At 54.1% G+C, this 13,607-nt stretch overlaps 1 protein-coding gene across 1 annotated transcript in view; it reads right to left on the bottom strand.

Moving 5' to 3' along the window:
- Positions 1–10,514, bottom strand: part of Rok (Rho associated coiled-coil containing protein kinase) — a 62,083-nt gene extending 51,569 nt beyond the window's left edge. Inside the window, exon 1 of the mRNA XM_077640934.1 lies at positions 10,039–10,514. The gene's annotated coding sequence lies outside the window, so the exon portion shown is untranslated. The remainder of the gene's footprint in view (positions 1–10,038) is intronic.
- Positions 10,515–13,607: the final 3,093 nt, after the last annotated feature.

The following is a 13,607-nucleotide window of genomic DNA, read 5'->3' as shown; positions in this document are numbered from 1 at the left end:
GGTCCCCGCGCAGCGTTGTGCAGCGCAGGTGCCTGACCTTCGAAGCCGAGTGGGCCCCCATTAGGGCTGTTCATCACTGCCGCAGAGACAGCAGGAACCATAATGTGCCGGAAGTGGCGAGAGTGTGTTGGGGACGCGTCCTGGCAGCCCACGGACTGGGCGCGTGATCGACCTCACAGTGATTCAACGCAGCTGCCCATTCGATCCCTTCACACGCCCCCCCTAAGATTCTACCAGGGGCCCAAATGGCACCTTGTAGAATTATAACACAACGAGGGATCCCTTTTCGCCTATAAAATCGCTCTGAGGGCGACCCAAGTAGTGGGGATACTACTGCAAACACATCGCAACGCTGCAAACAAATTGCGACACTGCAAACAAATTGCGACACTGCAAACACATTGTGACACTGCAAACACACTGCGACACTGCAAACACATTGCGACACTGCAAACAAATTGCGACACTGCAAACACATTGTGACACTGCAAACACATTGTGACACTGCAAACACATTGCGACACTGCAAACACCCAAACGAGCGGATTACACCGCAGTTCCAGTTACTGCCACAGCACACGTCACTGGGTTTGCTCTTTGGTACACATGTCCTCTCTTCCTTGCCCCCCGGCGTGATCATTGCTGTCTGCCTCCCAGCTGTCGTTCGGCAACCTAGACAGCGCGTCAGCGTTACCGTGAGCGCTCCCTTTCCTGTGTTTTATTGACACATTATATCTCTGTAGGGCAAGTGCCCAACGCGTCAGCTTCGCTCCCTGAGGCGTGGTGAGAGTAAGAAAGGAGAGGGGGTTGTGGTCAGACACCACAGTAACCTGAGCGCCGAACAACCAGAGGTCGAACTTCCCCAGCCCCCAGATGACTGCAAACGCCTCTCTTTCTATGGTTGACCATCGAGCCTGCGTTGGAGAAAATCTGCAACTCGCGAACGCAATTGGCCGCTCGGAGCCATCCGCGGCACACTGGGAGAGACAGGCTCCCGCCGCAACCGCTGAGGCGTCCGTGTACAGCCAAAACGGCTTGCCAGCATCGGGCGTCCCGAGAGCCGCAGCTTCACAGAGTGCCGCCTTGAGTCGCTGAAACGCACTTTCAGCTTCCGCGGGCCACGGAATTTTGTTAGGAATCCTTTTCCCCGTTAGCTCTGTCAGCGGCGCTGCCACCTCCGCATAGTTGGGCACATAGCCCCGGTAATAACCGCACAGCCCGAGCACGCTACGGAGCTCTTTCTTCGTTTTCGGTGCCCTCAGTCCCCTAATGGCTTTCAATTTTTCGGGATCGGGTGCGTGATTTCCCGAGCCCACTATGTGTCCCAAGTAACGGATTGACCCTTTCGCCACCTGACACTTTTCCAGCTTAACTTTCAGGTTCGCCCTCTCTAACGCTGCGAAGACGGCGTGCAAGTGTCGTATGTGGTCAGGCAACGCCTCGCTGAACACGGCGATGTCGTCTAAGTACGCACACGCGTAGGCAGAATGCGGGAGTAAAAGCTCGTTCATGGCTCTTTGAAACGTCTGGGCCGCGTTTTTCAGCCCAAACGGCATTACCGTCCACGCAAACTGCCCCCGATGGCAGACAAAAGCGGTGAGTAGCTGAGCCGACTGTGCCAGGGGCACCTGCCAATACCCTCTTCTAAGGTCGAGGAGCGTAATGTACTTAGCCCTTCCTACGCTCAGAATGAGCTCCTGCTGCAACGACATCGGGTAGGCATCTGCCACTGTCCCCGCATTGAGCTTTCTAAAGTCCACACACATTCTCATCGACCCGTCCTTTTTGGGGACACAGACCACGGGATGGGCGTGGGGGCTTTCGCAGGGAAAAATCAGACCCATCTCAAGTAGCTCATCTACTTGCTTGCCCACTTCGCCTTTTAGGCTTGCGGGCATTCGATAAGGGTAACCTGACCTCGGTGTGAAGCCCTCCTCTAAAACGATCCTGTGTTCTCCTATTTTCGCTACTCCCGGCTTGTCGTCGAATAGGCCTCGGTGTTCGGTGAACACTTTGCGAACGAGGTCGCCTTCTTCCGCCTTCAGATGGGCTGTCATGTCCTTGGGGAGGACCGATACTGTAGCCCGCGTTGACACCGATCGAGGCACGTACTCTACTTCGCCAAACGCCCTGTCCTCATCAAATATCACCCCAACTGTCATTACGCGCTTCTGATACGGCCGTAGTTTGCTGGCGTGTACTAATTTTCGGGCACCTCCTGGCATCTGCACGAAGTACGAGTGTTCGCGATACTTTCCGTCAACGCTGCCCGGCCCTTTCCACTGCGGGAACATTTTTCCAGGACGTTGCTCGTCAAACACCAGCACACTGTCCCCTATCTGAAAAGTTTTGTCCTTCGCCCGCCTGTTGTACTGGGTCGCGTACGCGTTCTGCTGCTTCGAGCTCACTAATTGTGCCACCTCCGCTGCATGCTCTAGGCGCCTCTTCAGCTCCCGCATATACTGTGATGGGGACGGCCCCAGCATAGCTGGTACACTTATCTGTCCCGCCCAGCTGCGCTTTAAAACCACCAGCGGACCGGTTGGTTCTCGCCCGTACAGCATCTGGAACGGGGCGACGCCCGTCGTGTCATGTGGTACCTCGCGGTACGCCCATAACAAGAAGGGCACAAACTTGTCCCATTCCTTTCCTTCCTCCTGGATGATGTGATACAGCATGTTCTTAAATGTCCGGTTCCAACGTTCGACCGCGCCGTTACTTTCGGGGTGCCCCGGCGTTGAAAACCTTGGCGAGCAGCCTAGCCTCTTCAGAAACTCTTGTGTGAGTTCGGCCGTAAAGTTTGTCCCGCAGTCTGAGGCGACTACTTCCGGAATTCCCGTCCGGCTGAACACCGTCAGGAGCGCGTCACAGGTGGCCTTCGCACTGAGGGAGCGCAAGCACACCACCTCAGGCCATCGTGTGCACAAATCGATGATGCACAACGCGTACCTGTGACCCCTTCCTGAGGGTGGATCCAATGGACCTATAACGTCGACGTTGACCTGTTCGAACGGGTATCGAGGCCTCGTTAGCGGTTCTATCGGCACTCTGTCCGTCTGGCGGCGATCCGCCCTTGTCTGGCACCCATGGCAGCTGTTACAGTATGCTCTTACATCCCCTTCAATACCTGGCCAATAAAACGTGTACTTGATTCGCGCCTTAGTTTTCCTGAATCCAAGGTGACCGCCCCAGTTTGATTCATGGGCTAACCTAAGTACTTCTTGACGTCGGGATTTAGGGAGCACCAGCTGCATTACTGGTTGCCCAAGCAAGTTTTCCTTATGGTAGAGGAGACCGTCTACTTCAGTTATGCCACCTTTCCCAGCCCTGGCGTTTTTCCACACTTCTTGCAATGTGGCGTCATTGCGCTGCTCCTCCCTGAAAACCGCCGAGGCGCTGCTTTCCTCGGTTACACTACGAGCTGTGTCTTCGGCGATTAGTGCGCCGCTCTCGCTTGCCCTGCCGACCACCGCGTGCACTTCCGCGTGGGGAGTTACGCCCTCCTTGACTGGTTTCTCTTCTAGCGGCCCGTGTAACTTGTCCCGTTCCACCCCCACGTGGTCTGCCACCTGACCGTCGTTCGCCTCTACTAGCCCTTTCATATCACACTCCTCCCTCAGTGACTCCCATGCTTCCTCCGAAAGCAAACAGTCCGTTCTCGACGCTAGCTTGTCGGTCAGAGCGCATACCACTGGCACCGCTTCTTTAATCTCGGAGAAAATGCCTGCCCCGCGGTTTAACATCAGGGGCACAACTGCAAGCTTAGCCCGTACCTTTTCACCAAAGGCTGACACCAATTCGATGGACCCATGTGGCTCCACCAGTCCCGGGGGTACTATGCTCTCCCGCACAACCGTGATTTCTGCGCCTGTGTCCAGAATTGCATTAATTTGCCTATTCTGACAAGACAGAGTTATCGGTCTTAGTTCGCTTTGTGCGGCCGCTCGTGCCTGTGTCGCCACCCGTGCAGTAAGGCTTTCCCCTTTAGCGTTAAGCGCTTTCGTGGGTGTTCGTCCCGAGCCATGCGGGCATTCGGCCCTCCTGTGACCCATCGACCCACACGAAAAGCACCCTTTATACTTCTGCTTCGTGTCCGGCCTTTGTATTCCTGTCGCCTCCCGTTTGGGTTGGTACGTATCTCGCTTTCCGTCTCGACCATTTGAGCTCTCCCCCTTTTTCTGCTCGTGCTTTTTCACTGCGCTGTTCTTTCCCTGCGCTTCCTCGAACGTCTGCAGTAATGCCGCCAACGTTGGCGCTTTCTTCCATCCCTCACCCTCCTGCAAAGTTACGTATCGAAGGGCGTCCTCAGACAGGGTGTTCTTTAGTTGGTCCGCCACTAGCAACTCAACAATTTCCTCCAACGTTTTCACCCCCCTTTCCTCCACATAGAAATTGAGATAACTCTGCAGGCGAGTCGCAAACGCCCTCCAGCTCTCATTAGGCAGTTTTTTCGATGTTATGAACCTTCTGCGATATTCTCCCGCTGAGAGCTTAAGCTCTTCTAGCACCACTTTCTTCAGGACTTCGTACTCCTTATGCTGCGAAGGTGTCAAGCGCGTCGACAAGAACCGCACCTTATCCACTATTAGCGGAAATACAATTTGGCCCCACTGTTCCTTCGGGACCGCGTAGGCCTCCAGGGTGTGTTCAATCGACTCGAACCAGACAGGCACTTCTGCCTCTGCCGGGAACTTCGGGAGCACTCCCGACAACCATTTCGAGTACCGACAGAACTCCGCTCGCGAGTCGCTTCTCTCCAACGCCGTGGCGTTCTGCTCCAGGCTTACTCCTTTGTTGCTTGCTTGGAATTTTGCAAGTTCAAGCTGGACCTCGAGAGCTCGACGGTGCTCCTCAGCAGCTCTGGCCTCTTCTTTTTTAATTTCCAGAGCCATCTTGCTAATCTGAGCGTCAGACACAGACGAACTGTCCTCCGAAACAACCGTTTCCTCTCCCTCACTCATCGTGCTCGCTTTCCGCCTGTCCGGGTTTAAGTGTGCGAACCGGGTGTTCATGCACTCCCAGACCGCCTATCCAGACAGCAATGCCCCCGCCAAGGTGAAAGGCAAAGAGGACTCACCCACTGATGAGATGCACCTCGCTGGCGTCCGACTTTCGTCGCTGTCGCTGTCTCTCTGTCGCCGCCCGCTTCCCCACGCAGCTTCTCCCGACCGGCTACCGCCTTGCGCTGCTGGTCCACCCTTGGAGTCTCCGCTGCTGGTTCCCTTGGAAGCTGCCGATTCCTGCCTTCAGCTCTTGCTCCTCCTCAGCCGCCGATGCTTGGCCCGTTGCCGGAACGTCGTCTCTTCCTCCTTTGCTATCTCCTGATAACGAAAGGATCCTGCTCGACTGCGCCAGTAAAGATAGGTTCGTTCTTCTTGGTCGTGGTGAGATTTCGTATAACTCGTATACCGGGCTCCACCACCGGGTGCCCCACCGTCCGAGACGAGACGGTATAACAGACGAGATCCGGCAAAACTTGACTGAAGGAAGGAAAACAAACTTTATACAGGAATTCACATATTTACAACAGAATAAACGGCAAGCATGATTACATGGAACTGGCTAAGGGAAAATCTTCCCTCCTTGGCATCGCCAAAGATGCAAGGGATCTAAATCTAGCTCAGAACGCCTTTTCCCGGCTCCGGACCTGGTTTTAAAGACCTAGGAGACTGGCCCACCCCTTGCATCACCCAATCACAAACAACTAACACCTGATTGGTTCAAAAACTGTATGGCACGCCTTCCCGCTTCGGCAAGGTTCAAAACCCTTTCCCTAAAATGCCCAACACGAAAAGAACATCAAAATAGCTATACGAACATGGCATTCCGGGAATAGACACTCGAAATGATTGGCCCACCAGGTTTAGGTGGCACGCCCCATGCCTTCACAGTATTGCTCACACTCTCGCCCCCAGAAGAAAAAGCAAAAACAACCTCCCATTGTGCCCGCAGGTGCAATCGTTTTCCTTTGACTCTCGTCCGGCCCGCAGCTGTTCCGCATTTAGTCCTGTCATCGGGCCACAGCGGGGCGCCTCTCGTGCGCATACGCGGCTTAGCTTGCCGCTGTTACGGACGAGGCGCGACAACATTCCGGGAGGGTCCAAACGACTGGGAGTCGTTTCTCGACAGATGCTTCAAGGAGGCGCCGGCGTGTCCGCGGTGCCACTAATGCACGCGGCGGCGTCAACGAGGGATCCGCATCTGTTGTTTACGGGGGTTAAAATGGACGTCCGCCGCCCGGGACAATTCCCCGAAACCGACGTCCCCATTAGCTCACGGCACGGGACCCCCCCGCGAGACGCAACGACAGTGTGTCGGGTGTCGACAAGGGCGGCGGGCCGCGGCGCCGCGAGCCATCGGCGGTGGACGCGGCTGTGTTTGTTTAAGGCGAGCAGCTAAATGCTCCCGCCTCGGAAAGAGACCCCGTTTTCCCGTAATGAAACCTTCTGCGCGAGGGCAGCGTCGGCCTTTCGGTCCCCGCGCAGCGTTGTGCAGCGCAGGTGCCTGACCTTCGAAGCCGAGTGGGCCCCCATTAGGGCTGTTCATCACTGCCGCAGAGACAGCAGGAACCATAATGTGCCGGAAGTGGCGAGAGTGTGTTGGGGACGCGTCCTGGCAGCCCACGGACTGGGCGCGTGATCGACCTCACAGTGATTCAACGCAGCTGCCCATTCGATCCCTTCACAGTAGTATTAAAACATACCTGCTCCTTGTGCACATACTGCTTGGATGCCAGAATAGCAGTGGTCTTGCAGCTTGTTTAAAAAATTCTGCCAGATTTTTTGGGTCACAACATTTCCTACTCAGATACAATTTTTGTTTTCTCAAAATGAGGCTGTTTATATATGATGCTTATGCTGCGGATATGATGTAATGGAAGCAATTGGGATTAGATAACAAGCCTGCCACTCTGGGTGATTCCAAGTGAACATATGCTGCTTGTCCCATGGCCATTGCCATTCAGGTCCCTGGACTCCCACATGTCTTCAACCTCTGATCACACCCATTCCCAAGAACATGTCCCCAATCCGACACTCAGGATGCAGGCAGGCCCAAGCTGCCCATCACTCCCGAACTCCGTGTGCGGATCTCGCAGTGCTGCAGCTCGGTCAATACACTGCCCTAGTCCTCCTAGCCCTCTCTCTTCCACTGGCGGTCCCTGCCTCGACCTACCAGACAGCACCACCCTTTAAAGATCCTATCGATTGTGCATGCTATCCAGGAAATACGCCCATGTTCCCCCAACCTAGCAGTGCATTGTGTACACTGACTACCAAGACACCCTTCACGCTTTTCAAAAGCGAACCATACCCTTGGATCTATATACTTTTTATTTTTATTTATTTATTGATATGCCAGCCATAAGGCCGCTACAGGGTGAATGCATACAACTCTAGAAGTACATGCAGCCGCAAGTACAAAATTTATACAAACTTATATGGAATCCTCAATCATGTTGCCAGCAGATAAAGCCACAAGTGCGTCAGATAGGTAAGTGTTCATAATAATACACTCGGTTTCAGACCACCGAGGATCAGAACTGCAGGTAAAGAACATAATGAATGACAGCAATGGCAAATGGTTTCTATAGGCGGGAGAGAAGTTTCAAATTGGTGTAGATTGTCTGCTTGTAAAAGGTCCTGAGGCAAGGAATTCCATTCAGCTATGGTTGTGGGGAAGGAGGAGTATTTAAAGGAATTGATTCGGGCCGCCATCGGTGTAACCTGATCTTTGTGACCTATATACGGTGCCTCTTGATCTGAAACCTCCTACAGTCACATTAAGGTGGATCTATGGGCTTTCAGGGACTGCTGGAAATGAGCTCTCTCTTAACCAGGCTCCAGCAATCTACAGGCCCCGCCCATCATTGCGTAACAAGGATCTTCTGATCAGGAAGGCCATATCGCAGCCCTATCTGCAATTCAGGCAGGAACTCGCCACTCTATGAGCGACTCAACCCTGTCCCTCTATTTCCCAGGCTCACAACCTTCGTAATATTCGGACCAGCACACTCATTACCCCAGCTACACATTCTTTATGCTGTTTCCACTCTGATCTGTCCTACCCCAGCTGTCCTGAATTCTACGCCGATCTTAAACACTTGTCTCTTCTACTGTCCCATCACTCTTCAGTTCCCTCTCCCTCATCTCCAGTACCCTCCTGACATAACTGGGTGACTTCTCATGAAGAAGCTAATTTTGAGCACTTGATTTCTACTCTGAAATAAGGTGTCTTACTACTAGTATTATGCTCCTTGTGAGTAATGCTCTGAATGAGATTACTGTCTACGAATCCAGTTAATATCTGCACACAAATTATTACTGTCTACGAATCCAGTTAATATCTGCACACAAATTTTCAAACACTTAGGCTGTACAGCGTTGGCAAAATATTATCATAGCCCAACACTGCCTAACCACACTTTTTCACAGCTCTGCTTTGTCTAGCTGCATTACTAATGCTGCAGCAGAAATTACTAGGACAATGATTGTTCTCAGTCTGCTTGACATTCAGCCCTGGAAGTGACTAAGTCACTAAAACATTAGTTAAGTGTGAACAGACAGTGGAAACCTCTGTGACACAAAGTAAACAAAACATCAACTTGCAGCAAATAGCAAGACACTATCAGAAAATTTCCTCCTCTTCACAAACGCAGTGCGAGAAGACTTGATTGATTCACTCTGAATCATATTGCCCTGGGTTTCCTGTCAGTGCAAAGCAGGACCTCAATTAAACCATGAAATCGGTTGATAAGCTAATGTGCACATGTGATTTGGACAGTCATTTCTTTGTTGCTTATCAGTTGCACGCTCCATAGGGCTTTCAGTGCATTCTTTCTACTGCACAACCTTAGCTCACTGATACTCATAGGTCATTGATACTCAACAAGGGGAGCTGCCAGAGATAGCACACTTGAGATAGCGGCCTCTCGTACTACTGGAACAGTGCTGACAGAGACTTTTTCGAGGCCAGGGTTGTGAAACGACCGGTGAATCTCGCCCGATCGAAAAAGAAAAACACAGAAAGAATGTCGGGGGCACCGGTCGAATAAACTGTCGCCGTGGGCCGGAAGACGTGCAGATGCTCTGAATCATTCGACGAGAACGCGATCGCGCCAGCCGGCCAGCAGAAACCGAAGCTCAGCAGCAACAGCAGCGCAAAACGACCGCAGAAAACCGCGCACACACACGTCAGGCGTGTCTCGCCCAGTGTTTATTGAAGGGGGGGGGGGACACGAGAATCGAGCTCCGAGGGATTTGCACCACTTTCCCAATCAACACGCCGCAATCAGCAGCACGGGCGCGGACAACACTCGCCTATTATCCTTAGTGAGAGAAAAAAAATGAAGAGGGAAATCAGAAAAAAGAAGAGAAACTGAGAGAGAAGGAATTGAAGCCCGCAGGGGCGCGCCATCCCGGTGCTTCGAGAAAAGAAAAAAAAAAAGACAGGAGAGACCGCGGAGGCCGATTCTTCGGGAGAATCGCGGGGGCCTGTCAATTATGCGGCGACAGCTGGTCGCTCGTTAGCGAGTCCGCCGCTGCGTCGCTGTGGTTTCTTCAAGCGAAACAACGCGCGGATGTCCCGTTAAGCGAAGCGTGGAAGAGCCGTCGCTCGTCCGATGCTCCCTCGCAGCCACGCGCCGGAAGGAAACCTGTGGCTTCGAAAACGCTGCTGACATCGGAAGTGTCCACCACCGCCGCCCGCACCGCGAAAGAAAACGACGCTCTGCCCTGCCTTGCCCGCGATTACTTTTTCTATTTCTCTCCCGAGGCAACGAAGACGTCCTCCGCACAACGAGGAGGGGGCCCCCCGGAGACTATAACATCCCGCCGCGAGCAGTGGGCAGATCTCTGCTTTTCTTTTCCCTTCCCTTAGGCGTTTACGCGAGGACGAAGCCGGGCGGGATATATACCAGGAAAAGAAAAACAAACGTCGCTCGCGCGATGACGAGCTCTGGCCAGCAGCCGCTGCCGCGCACGCTCCAGAGGTTTCACGCGAGAGGTTTCACTTTTGACAACGCGCGCTCGCGCCGCTCACCTTTCGAGAGACGTTTGGGGACCGCCACCCGTAGGGGTGCCAGTCGAGTCCGTTTCCGTCACTGGTCGCCGCCGCCGCACCTCCTGCGCTCGCTACGTGAGCGTGCACCGTAAACAACGGGAGCGCAGCGTGGTTCCGAAGCCCCGCGGGGCTTCATAGCCGGTTGGCACAAACACTGTCCGGCGAACGCCGACGCGAGACATGTCACCCCTCCCGAAAGCTCACGGTTCTCGCATGGTCGTCGTCCGCGTCGGGGGCCTTTGTCGTCGCCGCCACTGCACCCCCACCTCCGACCGCAGGTGGCCGGCCACTTGCGCTTGCAGACACTGCACAGACAGCCGTCGAAGCGCGGGGTTTTTTGCTTCTCTGTTTTTTGGTGTATTTTTGACGCAGCGATCCCGAAAAACCGCCTACACACTTAACACTCGGCAATGCCAGACACCCAAATCCGCAGAGCTGGCGGACGATGCTGCTTTGGTTGCTCGTTGCCCCTTGTTGCCAGCAGGAACCGTTGCTGCAGGCTCGAACCGCCGTTGGGCTCAGTTTAATTAATCGCACGAGTGCGCGCTGTAGAATCTCCTAGAGAAATTCCTGAGCTTTCATCGCTTGTAGGCAGTTAACAGAAGCGCGGCCAAAACTTTTCCAAGTTTTCTGAGGCCTTGGATTTAGTCATTTAGAGCCGTATTGTGTTCATTCAGCTGATCAAAACAACGGGTCACCTCTTCGCTGGATGCTTATAGACTGTTCAATGGACCTTTTGTCAAGCTAATCACAAAGTATGTGTTCGTAGGTGTAATGTTGCACATAAACAATGTTGTTTCGGATGTTTCGCTCTCTTGTTTGCAGTTCAGTGATCGGAAGCTGCGCTAGCGCCATGCTCGCGAATGCGACCATGTTTGCAAACACAGCCATGTGTCGATCGCCTAGCAGGGCAACTGAAGCAACTGAAGCTTCTAATGCTACTGAGGCCACTGAAGCTGAGTGAGCCCGCACGTACCGCACGCACGAACGGGGACCGCCTTGCGGTTGGCGGCATTTGCAGCTTCTGTCTGCGTGCGTAGATGCCAGCTGCGCCGCAGGACCCTGTGCGGTATGTGACGCTTTGAAATTCGCAGTCATCAGATGGATGTGCTAGATACGCTTTGGGAGCTCTAATTCGGACGGGATACTGAAACGATCGTGGATACGGATCAAGCCTCGCTGCTGGATGGTCCAGAAACTCTTGCACCGTGCCGTGAGCCGCATGTCCACGAAGTGGGCGCCACAGACTGGTGTTGCCGCGTAAGATAGATCCCGAACACATTTTATCAGTTCGGGAGGTTTAAACGTTGCAGCACATAACTAAAGGATACAATGGACACCCGGGAACGTAACCTCTACATGGCCACTTTTGGGGTCGTGGCCGCCGGACTGATGCTATTGCGACTTCGGCGTAAGCGCCAGGAGCGTCGGATCCGGGCGCTGCAACAGCGGAACCGTCGCCTAGTCGCTCTTTTAGCTTCTCGGAGGTCCCCGACTCCCGAGGAGGCCAAGTCGCCGCGCAGGAGCGGCGGGGCGGGCCGTGGCGGCGGAGTCGCCGGTGGCGTCGGCCGCCGACGTCGCATCTGGACCCGTTTGCGCAGCGACAACTTCTGGCAGCACGTCATGTCTGCCGACTTCGACGCTCAGGACTGGCTCCACAACTTCCACCTGAGCCGCGCCACCTTCGAGCACGTGTGCGACCTACTGCGCGACCACATCGGCACGCACGACACCGCCTGGAGGCCTGCGACCCCCGTCGAGAAGAAAGTCGCCGTCTACCTATGGCGGCTGTCCAACAACTGCCACTACAAGGCCCTCAGCCAGTTGTTCGGCGTCGGGCGGTCCTCGGCCTGCGTGATCCTCAAGGAGGCCATCCAGGCGCTGATCCTCCACATCATGCCGCGGGTGATCAAGCCTTGTGAGAACACTCCGGGCTTTTTCGAAGAGGTCTACGGCCTACCCGGCTGTCACGGCGTCATCTGCTCGACGTACATTCCGGTCAGCCCACCCAGCTACGTCAAGGCCGCGTATGCCGTGCCAGGCCAGGACGGCTTATACGCCTGCTTGCTTCAGGTCGTGGTGGGCCGTGACGGTCAGATTACGGCGGCGCGAGCGGGCCAGACTCCTTCCCGCCCGGGGAGGCTTGAAGACTGGGCGTTCGTCCCCGAGCTTACGGCGGCTTTCGAGCAAGACGCGGCCTCGTCCAGCGCAGCGGATTCCAGGGACCCTGGCCACTTCGCCTACCTGGTGGCGGACTCGACATTTCCGCTTCGGCCCGAAGTGCTGACGCCGTACGACTTCGCGGCCACCAAGCCGCAGAGGACGTACAACAGCGCCCTCAACGGTGCCATCGGCTACGCGACGCAGACGGTGCTTAAGATGAAGGCCCGCTCGAAGTGCCTGGTCGCCAAGTACGAGGGAGACCTGAGCAGTGTGGGAGACTTGGCGTTGGCCTGTTGCGTGCTGCACAATATCTGCGAAGCCAAGGGGGACCGCTTTGATCCCCGCTGGGCCGAAGGGATCACGGCCACTGACCCAGCATCATGCCACATCCCCAAAGTCTCGGATGAAATGATGAGCAAAGCAAGGGCCAAGAGGGATGCACTGGCCATCAAGTTGGCTACGAGAGACGTTTGAGCGACTTTGTAGGATGGCATTCAAGGATCCATGCTTTGGAGTAAAAGCTTGCCAAGGAAGCCAACAAGAGAAGTTGGCCTAGTAGAACACAACTCTGGATGGGCTGTGAAATTATTTTACGTGGTTGAAGTGCATCGTGAAGCAAGAGTGCATGTCGGGAATGGGCCAAGTACTGCACTTGTGAAGGATGTTAAGCACATTTTTGCCTAAGATGGTAAGGTGCGCCTAACAAGTTTGCGGCACCTTGGATGTGCCTTTTAGGCATGACTGATGATGGGCATGCCAGCCACGAGCCTAGTGGCTATGAAGCAGACAACTTTCCACAGGGGTCAAAGTGGCCTTCTGCAAAGCACATTGTGAAATGTGTTGCGGTACTGGTAGTTGCGTTTCAGCTGGAGCAAGATGGTGAAATATTGTGTTCTAACCTTTCAGTGTATATGTACAAGCCATAGGTTGTCAAATATTTCAGTTCCTTCAAGATGCAAGTCATATATCAAATTTTGCCTCGGGACTTGAAGCAGCGCATTTGATGTTTCGCCAGTTGTTTGGCAGTTCTGTGAGGCAGGATCACTGTTCGTGCTCTTCGAGTTTTTTAGAATTTTTAATAATTTACCCACCAGGTGAGCAGTTGACCAAAGGTGCTGGGCCAGTGGGAGAACATCTGTGTTGAGAAGTAAACAGGGTGGAAGAGTTGCTATTTGCTCGAAAGGAACGGGCTCCCCTAGGTCAGTGTTGTGAAACCAGCGCAAGACTAGTCGCTGGTGGCAGCAGGTGTCGTGTTGGACAAAGGTGGTACACATGTGGAACTTGATTTGCGCATTAAATAAATCTAGTTCTCTTTCCGTTTAAAACCCTTGGGGAATGTCATGGTGATTTTTGTGACGACTGGCACATGTTACTGCACTAGAATG

The sequence above is a fragment of the Amblyomma americanum genome, chromosome 10 (genome assembly GCF_052857255.1).
Source record: "Amblyomma americanum isolate KBUSLIRL-KWMA chromosome 10, ASM5285725v1, whole genome shotgun sequence".
Lineage (NCBI taxonomy): Eukaryota > Metazoa > Arthropoda > Arachnida > Ixodida > Ixodidae > Amblyomma > Amblyomma americanum.
The sequence above is the reverse complement of the archived record's forward strand: the minus strand, read 5'-3'. Positions and strand labels throughout refer to the sequence as shown.